The sequence below is a fragment of the Capra hircus genome, chromosome 10, assembly GCF_001704415.2.
Source record: "Capra hircus breed San Clemente chromosome 10, ASM170441v1, whole genome shotgun sequence".
NCBI classification, from domain to species: Eukaryota; Metazoa; Chordata; class Mammalia; order Artiodactyla; family Bovidae; genus Capra; species Capra hircus.
The window spans coordinates 19,658,447-19,682,733 of record NC_030817.1 but is presented as its reverse complement, the minus strand read 5'-3'; positions in this window follow the sequence as shown (position 1 = coordinate 19,682,733).

The following is a 24,287-nucleotide window of genomic DNA, read 5'->3' as shown; positions in this document are numbered from 1 at the left end:
ATCAATATTTTGGTGCTCAGCTTTCTTTATAGTCCAACTCTCACATCCATACATGATTACTGGAAAAATCATAGCTTTGACTAGATGGACCTTTGTTGGCAAAGTAATGTCTCTGCTTTTTAATAAGCTGTCTAGTTTGGTCATAAGTTTTCTTCCAAGGAGCAAGTATCTTTTAATTTCATGGCTGCAGTCACCATCTGCAGTGTTTTTGGAGCCCCCCCAAATAAAGTCTGTCACTGTTTCCTTTGTTTCCCCACATATTTGACAAGAAGTGATGGGACCAGATGCCATGATCTTCGTTTTCTGAATGTTGAAGCCAACTTTTTCACTCTCCTCTTTCACTTTCATCAAGAGGCTCTTTAGTTCTTCTTCACTTTCTGCTATAAGGGTGGTGTCATCTGCATATCTGAGGTTATTGATATTTCTCCTGGCAATCTTGATTCCAGCTTGTGCTTCTTCCAGTCCAGCGTTTCTCATGATGTACTCTGCATATAAGTTAAATAAGCAAGGTGACAATAGACAGCCCTGATGCACTCCTTTCCCCATGTGGAACCAGTCTGTTGTTTCATGTCCAGTTCTAACTGTTGTTTCTTGACCTGCATACAGATTCCTCAAGAGGCAGGTCAGGTGGTCTGGTATTCCCATCTCTTTCAGAATTTTCCACAGTTTATTGTGATCCACACAATCAAAGGCTTTGGCATAGTCAATAAAGCAGAAATAGGTGTTTTTCTGGAACTCTCTTGCTTTTCTGACCCAGCAGATGTTGGCAATTTTATCTCTGGTTCCTCTGCCTTTTCTAAATCCAATTTGAACATCCGGAAGCTCACAGTTCAAGTATTGTTGAAGCCTGGCTTGGAGAATTTTGAGCATTACTTTGCTAGTGTGTAAGATGAGTGCAATTGTGGAGTAGTTTGAGCATTCTTTGGCATTGTTTTTCTTTGGGATTGGAATGAAAACTGACCTTTTCCAGTCCTGTGGCCACTGCTGAGTTTTCCAAATTTGGTGGCATATTGAGTGTAGCACTTTCACAGCATCATCTCTTAGGATTTGAAATAGCTCAACTGGAACTCTATCACCTCCACTAGCTTTATTCATAGTGATGCTTCCTAAGGCCCATTTGACTTTGCATTCCAGGATGTCTGGCTCTAGGTGAGTGATCATACGATCATGATTATCTGGGTCGTGAATATCTTTTTTGTATAGTTCTTCTGTGTATTCTTGACACCTTTTCTTAATATCTTCTGCTTCTGTTAGGTCCATACCATTTCTATCCTTCATTGTGCCCATCTTTTCATGACAAGTTCCCTTGGTATCTCTAATAAGTTATTTTAGAACACTTTATTTAAGTTTATTTTAGAATAGTTAGCACCTGATTCTTATGTTTGCCTTCCAGGCCCTCCATGGGCTTGGCCTGTGTTCTTTAGCTTCTTCTTTGGGTCTTAATTCCTCTGCTGGAGATGTGAAGAGGTGCTGCTCCAGGTTGGCATTGCTCCAACTTCAGTCATTCAGGCATCAGCTTCATCACATTTGCATGCTGACTTTTCTCTTACATTATTACTTCATTAACATTTTTCCTCTTAATTGACATTTTCCATTTATGTCAATATGTTTAAAAAAAGTCTTGGCTGTAATGTATGTGAAACTGTAGGACTGATCTGATAATGGTTTTTTAAAAACACACATAAATAAGCATATAATTAAAATAAAAATGTGTATCTATTTCAAACAACATTTCACCACGATGATATTTAGACACCACTCTGGGAAATTCGGGGTAAGATGACTTCTAAGCTCTCTTGCAGTACTAACATATTCTTGTTCACATCTGGCCTTACTTACCCAGCCTTATTTCCCATGGCTTCCTGAAAGAAAACATCAAGTTTGGCCAAATCAGTGTCCTTGGTGCTCCTTGTAGACAGTGTAAGCATGCTGTTCCCTTCATCTAGAATCAATAATTCACTAAGGAAAGAAAAATGGCCTAAGAAGGAAAAACAAGTTAAGAAAGGTCATGATTGCATGGACAAGCTACCTTTGACCAGTTGGTCAAGAAAATCCTTTAGGGTGGGCTGTTGTTAGATGAAGGTCAAGTGTAAAGAGTTGAAGGGTTCGTCATCTGTGGATTATTTTTTCCTTTTAAAAAGAGGGTTACCATTTACTGGGCAAATTTACTGGACAAATTTTTGAATGCTCCCTAGGGTTCTTCAGCTTCATGTTGGCATTTTCCAACCCTTCTCTAATGGAGAAGAGAAAATCGTATTTGACTATTAGTGTGAGTAATCATTATTTGCTATAGAAATTAATTAGTTCACTTATTTACAATGCATGGTGTTTTATTTCATACAGTCACTGGATATACAAAGATCATTTAGACATTTATCTACTCCCAGGAGCTCCAGTTTAGGAGGAGACAGAAAGTGCGTAGGGGAACTTGATAATGCCTGTTCAGGCCCCAAAGCAGAAATGTGTCCAGGGGACAGCGTGGCCATAGGAGACAGTGTCAGCTTTATGGAGGCAAAACTTCCTAGGGGTTGTAAAATGATTTGTAATTTTGGTCGTGACTTATTAGCCACTGTTGGTTAGGTGAATGGGTATTTTAGGACAGAATGCCCTCCCAGAGAAAATAAACACTGTTATAAGCTTATCTGGCATAGTCAGTAAAGCTGAAATGTGAATGCAATTTAATGGGGGTGGAACGTATATTAACCTGCGTGTGTGTGTATATGTGTGTGTGTGTATGTGTGTGTGTGTGTCTAAGTGACACAGAGAGAGAGACAGAGAGAGAGAGAGAAGTTGAACTATAGTCTCTATTCAAGAAGGAACTATTGAAGATTTTTAAGCAAGAGGGTGATGCATTCAGAGCTATATACTGAAAGCTCACTCAGGCAGCTGGGTAGTGAATAATTGGGTTGGGAATTGTTTCCAAAGTACAGGCAAAGAGACAAGTTAAAACACTATACAGTGTAAAATACATAGCTAATGGGAAGCTGGCATATGACACAGGGGCCTCATCCTGGTGCTCTGTGACAACCTAGAGAGATGGGATGGGGTGGCAAGTGGAAGAGAGGTTCAGGAGGGAGGAAACATGTGTATACCTATGGCTAATTCATGTTGATGTATGCACACAACATTGTAAAGCAATTATCCTCCAATTAAAAATAAATTAGTTTTAAAAACCTCTATTACCAGTTTCCAGGTAAGAGAGGATGACAGCAGTAACAGTGTGTAAAGAGGGAGGGAAGTGATGATGAGAGATCGGGTGATGTGTATGAAGATGCCAAAATTTCCAGCTTGGGCGATTGGGTTGTGGTGCCACTCAAACCCAGAAGGAAAGATGCAATTTGTGGAAACATGAATTTCCTTTCTTTAAACTTTTAATTTTATACTGGAGTGTTTGCGTGTGTGTGTGCTAAATCACGTCAGTCACGTCTGACTCTTTGCAACCCTAAGGACTGTAGCCGCCAGGCTCTCTGTCCATGGAGTTCTCCAGGCAAGAATACTGGAGTGGGCTTCCATGTGTTCCTCCAGGGGATCTTCGCGACTCAGGGATTGAACCCACGTCTCCTGTGGCTCCTGCACTGCCTGTGGATTCTTTGCCGCTGAGCCACCAGGCAGGCCTATACTGGAATATAGTCAATTAACATTTTGATAGTTTCAGGTAGAAAGCAGAGGGACTTAGGCATATATACGCATGTATCCATTCTCCCCCAAACTTCCCTCCCATCCAGGCTGCCACATTAACTCTGTGCTATCTAGTAGGACCTTGTTGGTTTTCCACTTTAAATATGTTAATAGCAGTGTGTACCTGTCAATCTGAAAGTCTGTTCTGTAAGAAAACATGAATTTCCTTTGGAATTATATTCCCTGGGGCTTGCATGAACCAAGTGACTAATTACGCCTAAGTTTTTTTTTTTTTTTTTTCCTATCTCTGTTGATATGACTATGTCTGACTTCCCAAGGTTCCTTTGTCCACAAAATGCACTACCTGCTCTGGCTTGATCTGAAGTCTCAAAGAAAAGACATGCGAAAGTGCTTTGTAAATGGCTTCACAAATGTAAATATTTATGTCTTCAAGGAAGACAAGGTGTAAAAGGCAGAGTCATCAGCACATTTAGCTTATAAATGGGCCCAGTGCAGGGCTGCTTTGCATTGTGATTCAGTATCCAGCAGAGATTTCTCTGTGAAATTGCCAATATCACTGCTTGTTCGCCTGACCAAGATGGCTTAATTCCTATGAGACTAAAACGTATTACTTTGCCCTGCAACAGTCCAATTCAAGGAACATCACACGTTTTTATTTTTCTAAACCTTATTAAATTGCTTTTCCATTCCTACTTGCTAGGGTGGCCAAAACATCTATCTCCAGTCAGAATTGAGAGTCGCATTGGATTAGTCGCATTGGAAAAATAAAATTCTATTTTTCATTAGTGAAATGAGTAGGGTTCAGGGTATGTAGGTAGACTAAGAAATATTGCATAGGAAGCCCCCATCCCTTTCCTTGCATGAACAGGGTAAACTAGTTGTCATAGGTTTAGGTAAATGCCTGACACCTATTAATTCAGGCCCAGGTCTTTGAGATCCATTGCCCATAGAGCTGAGAAGAAACTCCTGAAGTACCCACACCCAAGGCATACCCATGACAGCTCAGCAGCTTCATCATCCAGACCCTCAAACTGACCATTTATTTTTGGTTGCTTCTGGGTTGACAGTGTGGTGTGAAATAATCATACTTCTTATAAATGAGAAGAGTTGTAATGTCAACGGGGTGAGGAGGGCCAAGCTGGTGGAGGAAGCCCAAAAGTGAATCACTGGAGGTGGACACGGCTGATGGTTGAATGTTCATGATGGAGCTGAGTTTACTAAAGACAAAGAGGAAGGAAATACAGACTTTATCTGAAAAGAGGGCAGGATGGAGAAAAATATGAATAAGAAAACATTTTGTGTTCATTGAAAATCTTTCTTATAATTGCAAATTGTGAAACTGTCAACTTAGGGACACTCCCCTTAGAATAAATATTTTTGATCAGAGTATTTTAAATGCTAACTTAACTCCTGGGAAGAGAGAAACCCTCTCCCCACTCTTAGAACAGTGTTTCTAGAGTTGGATACATGGACCTATGAGATGATGGTTGGAATTAAACATGGGAATATTCCCTGATAGCTCAGTTGGTAAAGAATCCACTGCAATGCAGGAGACCCTGGTTCAATTCCTGGGATGTGAAGATCCCCTGGAGAAGGGATAGGCTACCCACTCCAGTATTCTTGGGCTTCCCTTGTGGCTCAGCTGGTAAAGAATCTGCCTGCAATGAGGAAGACCTGGGTTTGATCCCTGGGTTGGGAAGATCTCCTGGAGAAGGGAAAGGCTACTCACTCCAGTATTCTGGCCTGGAGAATTCCATGGACTGTACACTTCACAGGGTCACAAAGAGTCAGACACAACTGAGTGACTTTCACTTTCACTTTCATTCTTCTGTATAAAAGTTGTACATTTATTTTGATTATCATATCTTGGTGACTCATGATAGTTTTTTATTTAAAGCAGTGACACTTAAAAATTTTTTTTATTTTATATTGGAGGTAATGGCAACCCACTCCAGTATTCTTGCCTGGAGAATCCCATGAACAGAGGAGCCTGGCAGGCTACAGTCCATAGAGTCGCAAAGAATCCGACATAACTGAGCAACTAAGCACGCACATCCACATAGTTGATTTACATTGTAATAGTTTCAAGTGTCAGAGAAAGCAATGGCACCCACTCCAATACTCTTGCCTGGAAAATCCCATGGACAGAGGAGCCTGGTAGGCTGCAGTCCATGGGGTTGCAAAGTGTCGGACACGACTGAGTGACTTCACTTTCACTTTTCACTTTCGCGCATTGGAAAAGGAAATGGCAACCCACTCCACTGTTCTTGCCTGGAGAATCCCAGGGACGGGGGAGCCTGGTGGGCTGCCGTCGAACACGACTGAAGCGACTTAGCAGCAGCAGCAGCAGTTTCAAGTGCGCAGCAAAGTGATTTAGTCATACATATACATATATAGTCCATAGTGTTGCAAAGAGTCAGACACAACTGAGCGACTTCACTTCTTTCTTTTATACATATGGTGGTGTTAGTGGTAAAGAACCCACCTGCCAATGCAGGAGACACAAAAGGAGTGAGTTCTATCCCTGGGTCGGGAAGATACCCTAGACGAGGGCATGGCAACCCACTCTAGTATTCCTCCCAGGAGAATCCTATGGAAGAGGAGCCTGGCAGGCCACAGTTCATAAGCAAAGAGTCAGACATGACTGAAGCAAGAGCACGCAGGCATTCATGCATACATCCATTCTTTTTCAGATTTTTTCCCCATGTAGGTTATTACGGAATATTGAGTAGAGTTCCCTGTGCTAAACTGTAGCTACTTGTTTACTGTGTGGATCACAATAAACTGTGGAAAATTCTGAAAGAGATGGGAATACCAGACCACCCAACCTGCCTCTTGAGAAATCTGTATGCAGGTCAGCAAGCAGCAGTTAGAACTGGACATGGAACAACAGACTGGTTCCAAATAGGAAAAGGAATACATCATGGCTGTATATTGTCACCCTGCTTATTTAACTTCTATGCAGAGTACATCATGAGAAAACGCTGGGCTGGAAGAAGCAAAAGCTGGAATCAAGACTGCTGGGAGAAATATCTATAACCTCAGATATGCAGATGACACCACCCTTATGGCAGAAAGTGAAGAGGAACTAAAAAGCCTCTTGATGAAAGTGAAAGAGGAGAGTGAAAAAGTTGGCTTAAAGTTCAACATTCAGAAAATGAAGATCATGGCATCCGGTCCCATCACTTCATGGGAAATAGATGGGGAAACAGTGGAAACAGTGTCAGACTTTATTTTTTTGGCCTCCAAAATCACTGCAGATGGTGATTTCAGCCATGAAATTCATTAAAAGACGCTTACTCCTTGGAAGGAAAGTTATGAGCAACCTAGATAGCATATTCAAAAGCAGAGACATTACTTTGCTGACTAAGGTCCGTCTAGTCAAGGCTATGGTTTTTCCTGTGGTCATGTATGGATGTGAGAGTTGGACTGTGAAGAAGGCTGAGGGCCGAAGAATTGATGCTTTTGAACTGTGGTGTTGGAGAAGACTCTTGAGAGTCCCTTGGACTGCAAGGAGATCCAACCAGTCCATTCTGAAGGAGATCAGCCCTGGGATTTCTTTGGAAGGAATGATGCTAAAGCTGAAACTCCAGTACTTTGGCCACCTCATGTGAGGAATTGACTCATTGGAAAAGACTCTAATGCTGGGAGGGATTTGGGGCAGGAAGAGAAGGGGACGACCGAGGATGAGGTGGCTGGATGGCATCACTGACTCGATGGACGTGAGTCTGAGTGAACTCCGGGAGTTGGTGATGGACAGGGAGGCCTGGCGTGCTGCGATTCATGGGGTCGCAAAGAGTCAGACACGACTGAGCGACTGAACTGACTGACTGAACTGACTGTTGACTATTTTACATAGTATGTATACATTAATTCTAGACTCATAATTTATCCCCCCCACCTTTTGACACTTTCTTTTCAAATAAATTTAAGGAAGAAAAGTGAACTGATTTACAGAAAAAATATAAGTATTTATTAAAATAAACAGGTGATAGTATGGAAAAAATAGAAAGTAGTACTAGAATGACCAAAGTTTGGGAAACGTCAAAAGTTGTGCTACATTTGGGTGGGGAAGCAGGAAGGAAGTAGCTTACACTGTTTGTGATGACCACAGATAATTTCTCACCAGGTTACTTCATTGCATCGGCTTTGTCTCCTGAAGATTGTTGTCGAAAAATGCATATACTCTGAGAGCACCATATGATAACATATAAGAAGCACATTCCTTATTAACTTATTTTTTGGATGCCTTACTTGGCTTGTGGGAAATCAGTTCCCTAACTAGGGATTGAACCCAGGCCAGCCATGGCAGTGAAAGCACTGGATCCTTACAGCTGGATGGCCAGGGAACTCTATAAGCGTATTTCTTAATGCTCCGCTTTTACACTCTGGCTGGGACAGATCTGGAGGGAGAAAGGCTGGGCTGCAGCAAGGATGGCGTGGAGCGGACTCCAAGGCAGTTTACCAGCCTCACAATTTTGTCCAACTCTTGAGCAGAGAGAGTTCTTGGATACTGGCATTTACCTTGAGCAGTGGCTGACAAGTAGATTGAATTCAAATAACATGAGGTTTAATTTCAAAGTGATGATGACAACCCCTTGAGGGTAGACTTGAGGCATTGTGACTTTTTTTTTTTTTATATGTAGATCCTGCAGGCTCTAGAAGAGTGCTTGGCACACACTACATAGATGCTTAATAAATAATATCTAAATGAATGAGTGAATGGCTGTGAAAAATGCACAATAGTTTATATTCATATCTGTGAATGAGTAGAAAAATGAGTAGAAAGGTTTGCAATGATACAGACCTGAGTTCACATCCCATTTCTGTCCTTTTCTTGCTGTATGTCCTTGGGTAAGTTACTTAACCTCTCTGAATCTCATCTACCAGATGGAGCTAATCAGTGATACACCAGCAAATGTTTCACAACTGGCTCTCCAAGAAGAAGAAAAGTTCTGCTTTGTAGTGCTTGCTGATTTCTGGGACATAAATATTCACATCAAGCGAACAACTGTTAAACAGCTAGCTTGCAAAATCCCCGCAAGTCTAAAAATCAACTCTCATAAGTGACAGGATACAGTCCACCACTGGAGGCTGCCTCATAGGGGTGTCAATCATTTTTGGAGCACATGCTACCTGGTAGCCCATGTTTAGATTATTTAGTTCTCATAACAGTGCTATGAGGTAGAAACTATTATCCCTATTTTAGGGGTAAAGAATACTGTTGGAGTAATTAAGGGATCTGTGTATGGACACACAGCCTGTATCCTGTCTACTAGACTGTCCTTCTGTTTAGTGAATTGAATCCAAAAACGACAAGTACCACAAGGCATATAACAGATGCTTGATTAATGTTACTTTCCCTTCCTTCTTTACCATTTCTATGAAAACTATATCGGTAGGAAATGTCCCAGGCCAGATCCCAGACATCCCTGGAAAGGTCTGGTCATAGAACAATCCCAGAAATATTTTTTAAAAAGGTATTTTTGAGAATATACACTAGATATTGGGGAAGGGAAAAAAAGAACAACAGAAAAAATTGTAAAGATACAATAAAGAGCAGGTTTAGCTTCAAGTACTTCAGGCATCACATTGTTGTCTAATGACCCATTTAACATCCTTCCTCGATGGTTCAGCAGATAAAGAATCCGCCTGCAACGCAGGAGACACAGAAGACATGGGTTCAATCCCTGGGTCAGGAAAATCCCCTGGAGAAGGGAAATGGCAAACCACTCCAGTGTTCTTACCTAGAAAATCCCGTGGACAGAGGAGCCTGGCGCCCTACAGTCCATAGGGTCGCAAAGGATTGGACACGGCTGAGTGACTGAACACGCACGACCCATTTAACAAGATAAGGGTTTTAAACCTGAATGCTTCCTCCCTAGGAGGGCACGGGCTACCCTCACTAACTTCTTGCCCAGTAAGAGGGCTTTGTAATAATTTACCAGCTAAATGAGAGCCTCTTCCTTCCTTGCTGTTGGTGCACCAGGCAATGTGAAATTCACAGGTGTTTCTAAGAGTTTGATACACAGCTATCATTAAATATTTGGATCTAAGTGGATGCATTATTATACATTTTCTGCCAGAAGAGTATGAACATTTTTCCTCCTATAGAAAACTATGACCATAACTTGGGTTGGAGGAAACTCGGTTGGGAGGATTTAGCTAAAGGGATTGGGTCTCCTACCCACTGGTCGTTCCCTTCCCACCTTCTCCTACCTGACAAAGTTGTCACCATGAGATGCAGGAAACGCCAGGGACTTGCTTGCTTGAAGGGAAGATGGCCATGTAATGTACTCAGTTCTGACCAATGAGACTTGAGGGGAAATGTGTGAAGCAGCTTTTAGGAACAATTTTCTTTGGTGAGAAAGTTGGAAGCAAGCATGAATAAATTCCATATCTCCTTATTTGCTTTTTGACCTTGTCACCTGAGGGTGACAGATTTGGAATCTAACTAGGTGGATAGCCTGGAAATATCTGCCTCCCTATTTCTTGTTAAGCAAGATAAAGAAACATCCTTATGGTTTAAAGCCTTTTGTCATGTATTCTCTACTTTGCAGCCCAAGGCATCCTATACCAATTAAATGGATTATCAAGTTTACCCACTAGAATTTTAGTGTTAGAACCCGTGATCACCAAAATCCTGTGCATAAGAAAGCTTTCTGCTGCAATTAATTCAAAGTCCTGACTCCAGCAGCTTCATATAGGGAAGTTTATCACTTCATGTGGCAGGAAGCACAGAGTCAGGACAGGCTTTAGGTGGCAGGCATGCCCCAGCTTTACTTCTCTGAGACTCTCCCTGGTGGCTTTGGTCCTCACACCAGCTGACTGCCAAGTTCCAGGCACCATAGCCCAAGACGACAGTGCCTGGTTGAAGAGGAAGACTTGTCCATTCCTGTGTCTTTTCAGAGCAGTGAGGATAGTTTCTCTGTCAATAACGGTTCATTTTCCATCCTTTCCTAAGTCATTCTCTGGCAATGGGAACATAAGATCTCCATGGGCTACATCTGGGTGGCATGAATTTAGAGAAACCTATGCCAAAGATCAAGTGTCACTTCTCTTTCCTCTGCTTAGAGATCTTTCATGGATCCTGGGGAGCTTGTTTTCTACCTAGAATCTCTGCAAGTCCTAATTGATCTTTTTTTTTTTTTTCCTTTCTCTTCTAACTTAGTTTTGAGCTTTAGCTTACTCAGATTGCTCCTAACTGACAAGTGGTTTCTCTTAAAAAAAAAAAAAAAAAAAAAAAGGATCCTTTCTGTTTCTGGGTCCTGAATCTATGCCTGCAAATGGTAAAATGGGTATAGTTAAAAAAAAAAATTGGATACCAATTTTGGATCCAAAGGAAAAAACCTCGAGTACAAACTACTGTTTTCATGGATAAAAATGTTTTACCTTGATTTGTTCTTCTGAAACTGGTCAGGAACCTGTGGTCCCTGTCCGCCAGGCCCATGTCCTCTGCCTGTCTTTTGTCTGTGGAAACCTTTACCCAGTGAATAAATTTAATCAGAGAAGTGAGAGAATGCAGAAATAAAGGAAAACAGTCAGAGGAGACTGGATAATAACAGTTTAGTCATTAAGCAGAGTCAAGGACCTTTAGTTCCCTCTCGAGGGCTATAGATAATATTCTGAGCCATATCCTGTGAGCTGTCTTATAGATACTGAAACTCACCACGTGGAGACGTTAACTGCTCGATGACCAGACTGTAATCACGACATAAGCTGCCACAGTTTCGAGAACTGGCTTCAAAGAAATGGAAACAAACTGACCATGGAACTGAAGATTAACTCTACCTAAAACAACTAAGATGACACTGGTCAGACCACCGATGACCAATGTGAAGATGCCTGTCAGAGCTAACTGTGCTGTTTCTGCGTGGAGTGCCCTCCCTCTGTCTATAGAAGCTCTTATCCCCTGATGGCTGGGGTTGAGGTGAGTGGCAGTTGGCCTTTAGATACACTGTCCCCCCTACCCCGGCTGGTAGCCGGCATCCAAAATAAAGCAAACTTTCTTTTCCACCCACCTGACCTCTTTATTGGCTTTTGAGCAGCAAGCAGGCAGTCCCTGCTTTCTATAACACTTCTTAAGCATATTTTTATACTTACCAAGAAAATAGGCACCATGCCTTTAAGAGGAGCTGTCTGTCAGATTTCGTAAGTGATATAAAGTTACTTAAGGAATAAGAAGAATTAGATGTGAAGTGACTTTTATCTGGGGAAAACTTCAAGATTGAATTTGGAGGCAAGAGTGAGTAGAGAAGAGAAACTTGTGTGTTGAGTGAACCATTTCCTCATTGTATGAAAGCCCTGCTGTTTCCATTACCCCTCATGTCTCCTTCACCTGTGTTCACAGGTAGCCGATTAACCACCAAAGACTTATTTTGTGCCTGATTTCTACTGCTTTTAACCAGAGGATCCCCTGGGTGAATTGGGGGCTAGCACTAGCTGTTTCTGTTGTCGTTGTAAGACTGCCCTGTATCCCATTCCTCCCTTCCCCCATCCTAAAGGACCCAGGGCCCACCCCACCCCATACAGCCTATGTTATGGGGGACCCCCATGCCTGTCCCCCCAGCTTTGGGGTCGGGGTAAGTCAATTAGGAGTCTGCAGTCATTGACTCCAAGGAAGCCTGTGACAGACATGGCCTAGTCGGGAGAAAGCCAGGATTATTTTGCTTGGAATGTTATGGCAGACACAATCTCTCTCCCTCTGTGGATATGGAGTTGGGTGTTGCTTGCACTCTGCAAGGCAGAGAGATTGAAAACAAAACAAAACAAAGCAAAAACAGATGAAAAGAAACCCAACCAAGACAGGCTGGAGGCCTGACCTGGCTCTGGACCTTGCAGTGACCAGGGTCAAGAAATCTCTTTATTGTTGATTGAGTTTTCCATTAGCAGCCACCCAAAGGGCCACAGGGACAGAATGGCTGATGCCATGGGCTGAGGGAGAAGCTGCTTTCAAGACATTCTAGTAAGTAGGCCTATGTGTTTCATAAGTCTAGGTTCCTCAAGGCAAATAAGTGTATTGCCCAAGAAAGGGAGGAAAATGAATCCTTTGTGTTGGAGGGTTGAAAAGAGAATTAGCCTGATTTCAAGCCTACAGCCACCGGCCTGGGAGATAAAAATGATTTAGGAATTCTTCAGAGGCGGAGCCCATACCCATTCAGAGGCAGCCAAGGTGTGGGGGGTCTCCGAGGGGACCAGCTCTGAGCAGGCTCCTGAAAGGACCAGGCAATTAGGGTATCTGGGGCTGGGGTGAGCCTGGCAGAATGGCCATGGAGGAGCCTGTTGCCTAATCAGGGGGCTTGTCTGTGTCCCGATTCAGCATGAAGGGCAAAGGGTAGAGGATCAGTGATCTTCAGTCACGCTGTTTGTTAAAATGCAGATTCCCAGGACACCCACCAAAGCCACTGAATCAGAATTTTTGGGAGCACAGCCTGGAAACAGACATTTCCAAAGGTATCCCAGCTGATTTGGGGATGAGCACCATTTGAGAAGGACTTCTCAGGTGGCTCGGTGGGTGAAGAATCTGCCTGCGATGCTGGAGATGCGGGTTCAATTCCTGGGTCAGGAAGATCCCCTGGAGGAGGGCATGGCAACCCACTCCAGCATTCTTGCCTGGGAAATCCCACGGACAGAGGAGCCTGGTGGGCTACAGTCTGTGGGGTCACAAAGAGTCGGATGCGACTGAAGCAACTGAACACATACCCTTTGAGAACCCATCTTAGAGTGTGCAGAGGGTTAAGCTGAGGAAGCAGCCCAGTTGTCACCAGCCAGCCAGGAGAATGGCTGAAAGCAGGTGGCAGGAAGCCCAGAGTCAGGGTTCTAGCTGACCAGAAATAGAATGCCATCAGTTACTGTTTGGGTCAGGTCCTGGGAGAGGAGAGGTCTTAAAATCCCTTAGAGTTAATTATCTACACTTCTTAGACCCTTGTCCTGACTGGATCCCCCTGCCAGCTTTGAGTGTGGAGACGCGGGCGATAGGCATACTGGCATTGAGCCTGTCAGAGCTCCCTGACTGGTGCCAGGGTCACATGGTCCCCGTGACGGACTTCACTGCAGACTGGCTACAGCGTTGACGTCATGCAGCCTCTTCTGCTGCTGTTTTAAAAGTACACATAGGGCGGTTTGGCAGTGCAAAGATTTTTACTGCCACTGTTTACAAAGGAAGAGAGAAGCATGGAGTTATTAGATTTGTCCAAAGTCAAGCAACAGGGAGTCTAAGGGGGAATGGGAACTACACTGGTGTCTACCTGTGACCTGATAAGCCCTCAAGGTCAGTAGAGGTCACAGCCTAGGCAGCAGATCCCCACGTGGGGCAGCCGCTCCCTCTATCATTATTTGAGTCCTGAGTGTTCTTCAGTTAAACAAGCAACACAAATACAAACAACAGGGAAAACTTTTTAGCAGGCACCATTAAGAAGAATGCAGGGCTGGAATCAAGAGAATGGAGTTCTGCTTTCAGCTGTAATCCGTCAGCATTTCATGATCCTTTCTGAGCCTCTTCTTTCATCAGCAGAGTAAATAGCAGGAATTCATGGCAAAATTATCATCTAGGATTTCTAATGGTAGGTGTCTCCTTGTCAATTTAAGCCTTTCTAATAGAGTCCAGTGGTCATGTATGGATGTGAGAGTTGGACTATAAAGAAAGATGAGCATCAAAGAATTGATGCTTTTGAACTGTGGTGTTGGAGAAGGCTCTTGAGAGTCCCTTGGACTGCAAGGAGATCCAACCAGTCCATTCTAAAGGAGATCAGTCCTGGGTGTTCATTTGAAGGACTGATGTTGAAGCTGAAACTCCAGTACTTTGGCCATCCGATGCGAAGAGCTGACTCATTGGAAAAGACCCTGATGCTGGGAGAGATTGAGGGCAGGAGGAGAAGGGGATGAGAGAGGATGAGATGGTTGGATGGCATCACTGACTCAATGGACATGGGTTTGGGTGGACTCCGGGAGTTGGTGATGGACAGGGAGGCCTGGTGTGCTGCAGTTCATGGGGTCGCAAAGAGTTGGACACGATTGAGCGACTGAACTGAACTGAATAGAGTAACTTAGAAGAATGCTCTGTGTACATTTTGTTCTGGTGGTTTTTAGATTTTTCAGCTTCAGTTAATCTCCTTTGGACCATACTTCTCATATTCATCAGCACAGTGAAATTAAAGAAGGCTTCATTCACCATTTACAGGCTTGTATTCACTTGCTACATGAAATCAGTTGCTAAACACTTGATCCCATGAAGGGATTAGCTAATAGGCCCCTTCTCTTCATGTTGCATAATTTTAGAGACCTCCCAAGGGAATGAAAATGCATAGTTTATTAGGATTGGAATTTTATTGCTGAAATTCATTAATTGAGAGGAAAGAGATACAAACAGGGATCAAGTTTACCGCCAAATAATTTTGTGTTTCCATTTGATTGGATTCAGTAGTTTAAAAAAAGAAGCCTCCTACTTAAAAATATTCCCTCAGTGTAAATATTTATGTGTGTATATTTTCTTAAACCTCGATCTTTTTCCATTACATGAGATAGTTTTCATTCTTGGTATGTAATTTTGTTAAACAACCTATCGTCCTCAAAACTAACCACTCTAATAATTTCCTTGGGGATTAGTAGTTTTTCCTTTGCAACAAGTATGTAAAATATTTATTGATTCAGAGTCACATCAAATTTACTTTATTGGCAAATGACTGTGCTATTTTGGGTATCAATCAATGCCTAAAGACACTACCTCTACAATAAACTGATTTGTGAAGTTGTCGAATTCCTGTGGGAATGAATTCCATTTGGTCATATTAAACTTATTATTACCATCAGTTCAGTTTAATCGCTCAGTCGTGTCCGACTCTTTGCGACCCCATGAATCGCAGCACTCTAGGCCTCCCTGTCCATCACCAACTCCCAGAGTTCACTCAGACTCACGTCCATCGAGTAAGTGACGCCATCCAGCCATCTCATCCTCTGTAACTACTGATATATAATAATACTTGAACAAAATTTTTATTGAGATATAGTTGATGTGTAATTTATATGTTTCAGGCATACAACATAGTGATTCATAATTTTTAAAAGTTATACTCCATTTATATTTATTGTAAAATATTGATTATCCTTCCTAAGCTGTACACAATGCATCCTTGGTAGTTTTGTGGTCGCTCAGAGTTGGACACGACTGAAGCGACTTAGCAGCAGCAGCAGCAGCAGCCTTTTTGCCTCGAATCCCTTGTGCCTATCTTGCCCCTCTTCTCTCTCCCCAGTGGTAATCACTAATCTCTATATCTGCGAGTCTGCTTCTCTGTTATATTCACTAGTTTATTTTTTAGGTTCCACATATAAGTGATAGGTCTTTCTCTGATTCATTTCACTAAGCATAATGCCTTCCAAGTCCATCCATGTTATTGCAAATAGCAAAAGTTCGTTCTTTTTTATGGCTGATTAGTGTGTGTGCATATATATATATGCTAATATATATGTGTGTGTATATATATATATATACACAAATACATATGTACACCATATCTTCTTTATCCATTCATCTGTTGTTAGATACTCTCTGGAGATTAGCTTTTAATCTTCATCTTAGCTGTTCTATTTTTTAGGAATAGTATAATCTGAGGTACAGAATGGGCTTCCCAGATGGCACTAGTGGTAAAGAACCCACCTGCCAAGGCAGAAGTCCTAAGACAAGTGGGTTCAATCCCTGAGTTGAGAAGATCCCCTGGAGAAGGGAATGGCAACCCACCCCAGGATTCTTGCCTGGAGAATCCCATGGACAGAGCAGCCTGGTGGGCTACAGTCCACGGGTTGCAAAAGAGTTGGACATGACTGAATAAGATATATCATGAGGTACAGTACAACCATGGTTTCTAGGCAGTTGCATTTAAAACATTTAATTCTTCTCCTCTTCTTGGTTAAAGAATAATTTTTCATTTTCCCAGAATGAGATACTCCTAGTCAAGTCATACACGATCCGCCCTCAGGCTGAGGTAAACCAGAAGGGGACCAAGGGCCCATTTCCTTTATGGTCATGTGCTTGGAGAATCCCGGGAAATTCTGGATAAGAAGTGGGTTCTGTCACCTGCAGCTCATAAACCCTCCAGAGTTGCTCCTAACTTCTCTATGGCTACTTGTATTAAGACAGTCGCAGCCCCTGAAGGGAGGAAGAATGAGGGTGGGTTCCTCCCGTGGCTCAGCTTCCCAGAGCATGCGCAAGTGAGGGGCAGGGCAGGGCCCCCCTCCCCTTTCTCTCTGCCGCAGGAATCCTCAAACTCTAGGGGGCATCAGAAGCACTCGAATTACCCACAGCGCCTGATAAATGGCTAATTTTTCAGTCCCCATTGCCAGAGTTTCTGATTCAACAGAACTTTGAGGATGAGGAAGCTGCCGTTTAACCCACAGGGCAACAAGACTTTTATGTATTAGTTAGATGTATAGGTGGACAGAGAAGCAGACAGCTAATATTTGAAATATCCTAGAGGAATGCCTATTCCGGGAGTAGAGAATTCACAGAGACTGTCATTTAAGGCCCACGTGTGTGCATGTGTGTGGGGGGGTGTTGGGTGGGCTTACTAAACACAGCTTCAATTATCTTTATCGCCCATTGCAGAGGATTTGTTAATTAGCACAATTCACATTAGAAATATTTATTTCATGGTGTAATGAGAGGGGTTCAAAATGTGTAGATAGGCTGAGAAACACAGAGCCTTCCCTTGCATGAACAGGGTACTGATTGTCATAGTTTTAGGCAAACCCATGTGTGTGTGTGTGCGCGCGTGCGCATGTGCACACACATCTGTGTGCCCAGTCATGTCTGATTCTTTGTGACCCCATGGACTGAGGCCCACCAGGGTCCTCTGCTCATAGAATACTGGAGCTGGTTGCCATTTCCTTCTCCAGGGGATCTTCCAGGGATCTTTACCAGCCGGGCCACCAGGGACCCCAAATAAACCCATAACACCTATTAGTTCAGACCCAGGTCTTCGTGATCCATTGCCCATAGAGCTGAGAAGAAGACCAGCCTAAGCTACCCATACCCAAGATAGCTCAGCAGCCTTATCATCTGGACCCCAAAACTGAGGATTTATTTTTGATTGCTGTTGGGTTCACAGTTTGCTGTGGAACAACCATGTTTCTTATAAATTAGGAGAGTTATACTGTAACAGTGCAGGGCGGGTAAAGATGGCAGAGGGAGCCCAGAAGTGAATCACTGGAGGTGGACACTGCTGAGGAGGGCAGAGGGTTGAGTGTTCATGATAGAGCTGAGTTTACTAAAGAGAAAGAGGAAGGAAATAAAGACTTTATCTGAAAAGAGGCCAAAATGGAGAAAAATGGGAATAAGAAAGTATTTGGGGTTAATTAAAATGAACTCAGAAACTTTCTTATAACTCTTCCTTGCAAATTGTGAAAAGATCAACATGGGGCAATCACCCTTAGAATAGCATTTCTGATTAGGGTATTTTAAATGCTAATTGCCTGCTTCTGTGTATATTAAACCTAATGGACACACTTATATCTTGCTGAAATGCATGTTAAAATGCATTAGTTTCTGATGCCCCAGTTGGATGCCTCATAAGAGAGACAAAACAGTGATTTTCAGTGGGAAAGGAAGGCCCGTAGGCCTGTATATGTGTATGTGTGTGAGGGTAGGTGTAATTAACACAAATTATAAAGTGAAAGAGGAGAGTGAAAAAGTTGGCTTTAAAGCTCAACATTCAGAAAACAAAGATCATGGCATCTGGTCCCATCACTTCATGGCAAATAGATGGAGAAACAGTGGAAACAGTGTCAGACTTTATTTTTGGGGGGCTCCAAAATCACTGCAGATAGTGGCTGCAGCCATGAAATTAAAAGACGCTTACTCCTTGGAAGGAAAGTTATGACCAACCTAGACAGCATATTGAAAAGCAGAGACATTACTTTGCCAACCAAGGTCCGTCTAGTCAAGGCTATGGTTTTTCCAGTGGTCATGTATGGATGTGAGAGTTGGACTGTGAAGAAAGCTGAGCGCCGAAGAATTGATGTTTTTGAACTGCGGTGCTGGAGAAGACTCTTGAGGGTCCCTTGGACTGCAAGGAGATCCAACCATTCCATCCTAAAGGAGATCAGTCCTGGGTGTTCATTGGAAGGATTGATGTTGAAGCTGAAACTCCAATACTTTGGCCACCTGAGGCAAAGAGCTGACCCATTTGGAAAGACCCTGATGCTGGGAAAAATTGAAGGCAGGAGGAGAAGGGGATGACAGAGGATGAGATGGTTGGATGGCATCACCGACTCAATGGCCATGAGTTTGAGTAAACTCTGGGAGATGGTGATGGACGGGGAGGCCTGGCGTGCTGCAGTCCATGGGGTCGCAAAGAGTTGGACACGACTGAGCGACTGAACTGACTGACTGATATGCTTTGAGGATTCTCTCAAGCTTTTTGACCCTGTTTTGCTCTCTGTAGATAATGTCACTGCTACAGTAAATTCTCTAAGTTCCATGACTTTAAATCCCATCTATATTATATCTGCAGCTCTCATTCTTCCCCCAAAGTACGGAAATGAACATATTACTTCCTGGCAGACATGTCAAACCAACATGATCCTAGACTGTGTGCTGGTCTCCAGCACACCTGTTCCGTCTCATTGTTCTCTTCAGTAAATGGTGTTATCCTTTTTCCTAGTTTGTAAGGTTAGAATCATTCATGACTCTCTTTTTCTCATAATCTTTATCCAATTTATCAGCAAGTCATCAGTTAAATTATATCCTTGAAGTCAATGATTTCTCATTACTTTCACTCTGTCATTCTAAGCTGAGACAAAACACCATCCTCCCTTGCCATACTGATTACTACAACAGCTAAAGTCCTTGGGCTTTTCCCCCAGAGTCTGTTTAAAACACAGCAGCTAGAATTTCAATAATAAATATGATTGTTATTCTCCTACTCAAAGGCCTTCCCCCTCCCAGTGGTTTTCCATTGCACTTAAAATGACATCCAAAGTCTTTATCATGGTCTCAAGGTTTGCCATGATCTGAACCCCAGGTATTTCTCTGAACTTTTCTCCTTCTACTCTTTCTTCCTTGTGTATTCTGCTCTTCTTTGAACATGCCAAGCTCATTCTCACCCAGAGCCTTTGCAAAACCTGTTGCTTCTATCTCACTAGATTTTACCCTAAATATCTACATGGCTTGCCCACCCTCTTCAAGTCTGTGCTCAAATATCATTTATCATCAGAAAAGCCTTCTGTAACCTCTGGCTCTAAAATAACATTATCCAGCTTTATTTTCTTTATGACATTATTGTTACTGACAATATATTTATCTGATTCTTTCTTTCTCTTTTCTATTTAACCTTCCTTACTACAAGGTATAGTGCTATGAGGACAGGCCTTATGTCTGTATTGTACATGATATATTTCTAGCACCTAAATTGTGCCTGATGTTTAGTAAGAACTCAATAAATATTTGTTGAATGAATTAATAAACTTTCAAAGCCACCCTAAACAAATTGAGGTGATACTTTTTAAGCCATAAATCACAAAAGCCTTATAACTTTCAAAATATCCTGTGTACTTAAAATTTGGGGGGGAATAATTTTAGAGTTACAGAAAAGTTACAGTGATGGCATAGAGTATTTCCATAACTGCTTCACCATAATGTAATGTTTCCATATTACATTACATTATGCCCCTAATGCTAACGTCTTACATAACCCTGGTACACTTATCAAAGCTAAGAAACTAACACAGGTGCAATACTGTTAACTGAACCAACTCGGTTCAGGTATCATACGTTTTCCCACTATTGTCCCTTTTGCATTCTAGATGCAATCCAGGATCTACATTGCACTTACTCCCATGTGTTTCCTCTAATTTGTGTCAGTTTCCCATTCTTCCTTTGTTTGTCATGATCAGGATAGTTTTGAACAGCACTGGTCAGGTATTACGGAGAATGTACCACGTTCTTTTTGTTTGCCACAGAAGCCAGTGTAATAGGAAGTCACCAAAGGGGAACCCCAACACCCACTGAAAATTTTGCTCTGGCTTACTCCTTGAGGGTTCCTGTGAGAGCAGGAACTCATTCACATATGTAGGAGATTGTGGGGGCTAGGGAGACCAGGAGAACAGGGGTTAAAGGCGAAGAAGCTTTTTTTTACAGTAGCTCCCAGCAGATTTTCCATCAGGTCCCTTTTGTCATGTGACATGGCCACAGAAATGGAATCACCATGACTAGCTTAGTTTAATGAAGATCCACTCTGGATCTAGACCATCCTTGACTCATGTTGCTAGAAGGGAGAGAAGCCAGCAAAGATGAAGGAGGAAGTTGAGGAGCATCAGGGATTGGGATGGGGCAAGGAATGGGTTTGGTAGACAACAAACTTTCTGTTACAGAGTCAACTTATATATTCTGTGTACCCATAAGGCTCAGATAGGTTATGGCCTCCTAGGAAAAGAACATGTCACAAGCGCGGTGCTTATCAACAGATGGCTGGTGTGAACAAACTATGGTAGAAACCATACAAGGAAACACTACCCAGTACATGGAACATCATGGATAAATCGCAAAGGCATTATGCCAACCAAAAGAAGCCTGACAGACAAATGTGTACTGAATGCTTTCAATGATATGACATTCCAGAGAATGCAGAACCGTAGGGACAGAAACCATCAGTGGCTGCCCAGTGAAGGTGGAGGGAGGTGATTGGATGCAAAGGAGTATGAGGGAACTTTGGAGGCTCATGAGAATGTTCTGCAGATTAAAGAGAAAATGGCTATGGGGTCTTGGGTGATGGCATGAAAAGGGGCAAAAGAACATTGTAGAACATTTTGAGCATAGGGTACAGTTCTGTTGTCTCGAGAAATAATCATCCACCTAGGCTTTGGTTTGGGCAAATGGTGCAAATTTCATTTCTGTGTTCTTTGGAACATCAATTAGGAGTTGGCAAACACAAGACTGCAGAGGGCTGAGAATACCCTATGAGCTGAGCTCTGGTTCTTAAATATTTGTAAAAGATCTTAAATTAATTAAAATACAGTTCTATTAAGGAGAAAGCTTTGCCAAGTCTTACAGAGGGGGTTTCACAGAGGGTTTTACAGAGGATGGTATGTGATCATTTGAGGGGGATGGGGCTAACTGCTTTCGTGTGCATGCATGCTAAGTCACTTCAGTTGTGTCTGACTCTTTGCGACCCCATAGACAACACCCTGCCAGGCTCCTCTGTCCATGGGATTCTCCAGGCAAGTGGGTTGCCATGCCCTCCTCCAGGGGATCTTCCCAACCGAGGGATCGAACCCACTTCTCTTATGTCTCCTGCGTTGGCAGGTGGGTTCTTTACTGCTAGTACCACCTGGGAAGCCCAACTGTTAGTAACCGATGGATTTTGCCTCAATAAAGGATCATTCTAATTGAAGTACAATACTACATTTACCAAGGTCCTAACCAGATGTACCTGTAACTGGTTATCAAAAACTGTGGGAATCCCAGAATCTAGCAGCAGGGGGACAGAGTAAAGGTAAGGGACAGATATTTTTGGCTGAGGTGACCAGTGCAATATTTCAGATCACGTCACACAAACAGCTGCCTGTTCTGTGATGATTCTGGCCACAAGATCCTAGATGGGGGTGCCTGAAATCATGCCTAGGAGGTGATCTGATGAAGAAGCATGGTCCAAAGAACTGATGTGAAGAGAATCCCATGGTTCGTTTGGGGCTGGTGTAGGTTTTCAAAAACTTGTTATTGTTGATGTAAATTTTCTCCTCTGTGCATTGGTTGTATATATACATATCCTGACATCTTGATTATTAATTACTGGGACTTTGTAAATATATGTTCCAATTTGACATAACATTACTTCTGAGTTTCAAAACATTACCATTCCAGCCCCATGATATAAACACATTCCCAGACACACGACTTTCACAACCACTGATCAAGTACTAAACTGTAATTGTAATGGAAAGAGAAAAAAAAATCCCCTTCATATCACAATTAGCTTGCTTGCCAGAGACCCCTCCTGAGAAGGAGATTATGCTATTAGTAGTAACAGAAATTCTGGGCATTCTATGAACGAAGTGACTCATAGATTGTGGGTTGGTCACAAGTTGTTGGAGGAGGTCACAGTGAGGTTGTGACCTCTGGTTGACCTGTGAGCTGAACCTGGGCGATCAGAGGCTCCTCCCCATCTCCCCATCCTTGGAATGAACATCCTGCCCACATTATCACAGTGTTCCAAGAACTGTCACCTTGACAGAGTAAGGAATTGTTGAAGCCATCTGGATGGTATACATGACTAAGCCCAGGTAAGACCTCTAGGTAAGATTTCAAGATTCTGGCAGGGTATAGAAATCTACTTGCCTTACAGCCACCCAAGACAAGCCTCTCATGTAAATTCCCTTGCTTCTGACAACTGCCACCTGCCAATCTGGAATGCTGCTGCTGCTAAGTTGCTTCAGTCGTGTTCGACACTGCGTGACCCCAGAGACGGCAGCCCACCAGGCTTCCCCGTCCCTGGGATTCTCCAGGCAAGAACACTGGAGTGGGTTGCCGTTTCCTTCTCCAGTGCATGAAAGTGAAAAGTGAAAGTGAAGTCGCTCAGTTGAGTCCGACTCCTAGCGACCCCATGGACTGCAGCCTACCAGGCTCCTCCATCCGTGGGATTTTCCAGGCAAGAGTATTGGAGTGGGGTGCCATTGCCTTCTCTGGCCAATCTGGAAGAGTCTGCCTCGTTCTTCAGTCTCTCCCTGTCCTCTAGGGTCAGTTTTCAAACCAACACAAATGTTTGTTCAATGGCACAACCCCAGGTCCCATTACTAGAAATTTCTACTCAGCAGGTGTGAGGAGGTACTCCAGAATCTTTACTGCTAAGCTGCAGTACCTCAGGTGATATGGAGGCCGCGGCCTTCGAGAAAGACCCTTTTGAGAAAGACCTCTTTTTAAAATATCTAACCAGGAAATTTATTTTCTTTCAGGGTTTAACAGGGGGTAAAATTTAATTCAGAATTTTTTTTCCTTTTATTGCCAAAGTGCAAAGAAAATCTTCGAAGTGTTTAATATCTTACAATTTATTTTTTTTTGTTTTTTGATGGTTTATTTTTTAAAATATAAATTTATTTATTTTAATTGGAGGTTAATTACTTTACAATATTGTATTGGTTTTATAATACATCAAACAAATCCATTACATTACTTTCAGTAAGGCCCACAACTACATAGAGGGAGAGGGTGGGATGATTTGGGAGAATGGCATTGAAACATGTATACTATCATGTAAGAATCGAATCACCAGTCTATGTCCGAGGCAGGATACAGCATGCTTGGGGCTGGTGCACGGGGATGACCCAGAGGGATATTGTGGGGAGAGAGGTGGGAGGGGAGTTCATGTTTGGGATCGCATGTACACCAGTGGTGGATTCATGTCAATGTATGGCAAAACCAATACAGTATTATAAAGTAAAATAAAGTAAAAATAAAAAGTTAAAAAAAAACCCAAAAAACTGAAGATTATGATCCAAAAGAAAACAGCTCTTAATTCTCAGACAAGAAGACTACACTAAAGAGGCGGGGAAAAGATGAGCACTTGAGGAAAAGCAGCATCAGCTGTCAAGTGTCACAAAATCACAGTCCATGGAAATAGGCCACGTGGTATCAGACTCATTATCCTCCCAAATCCACTGCCATA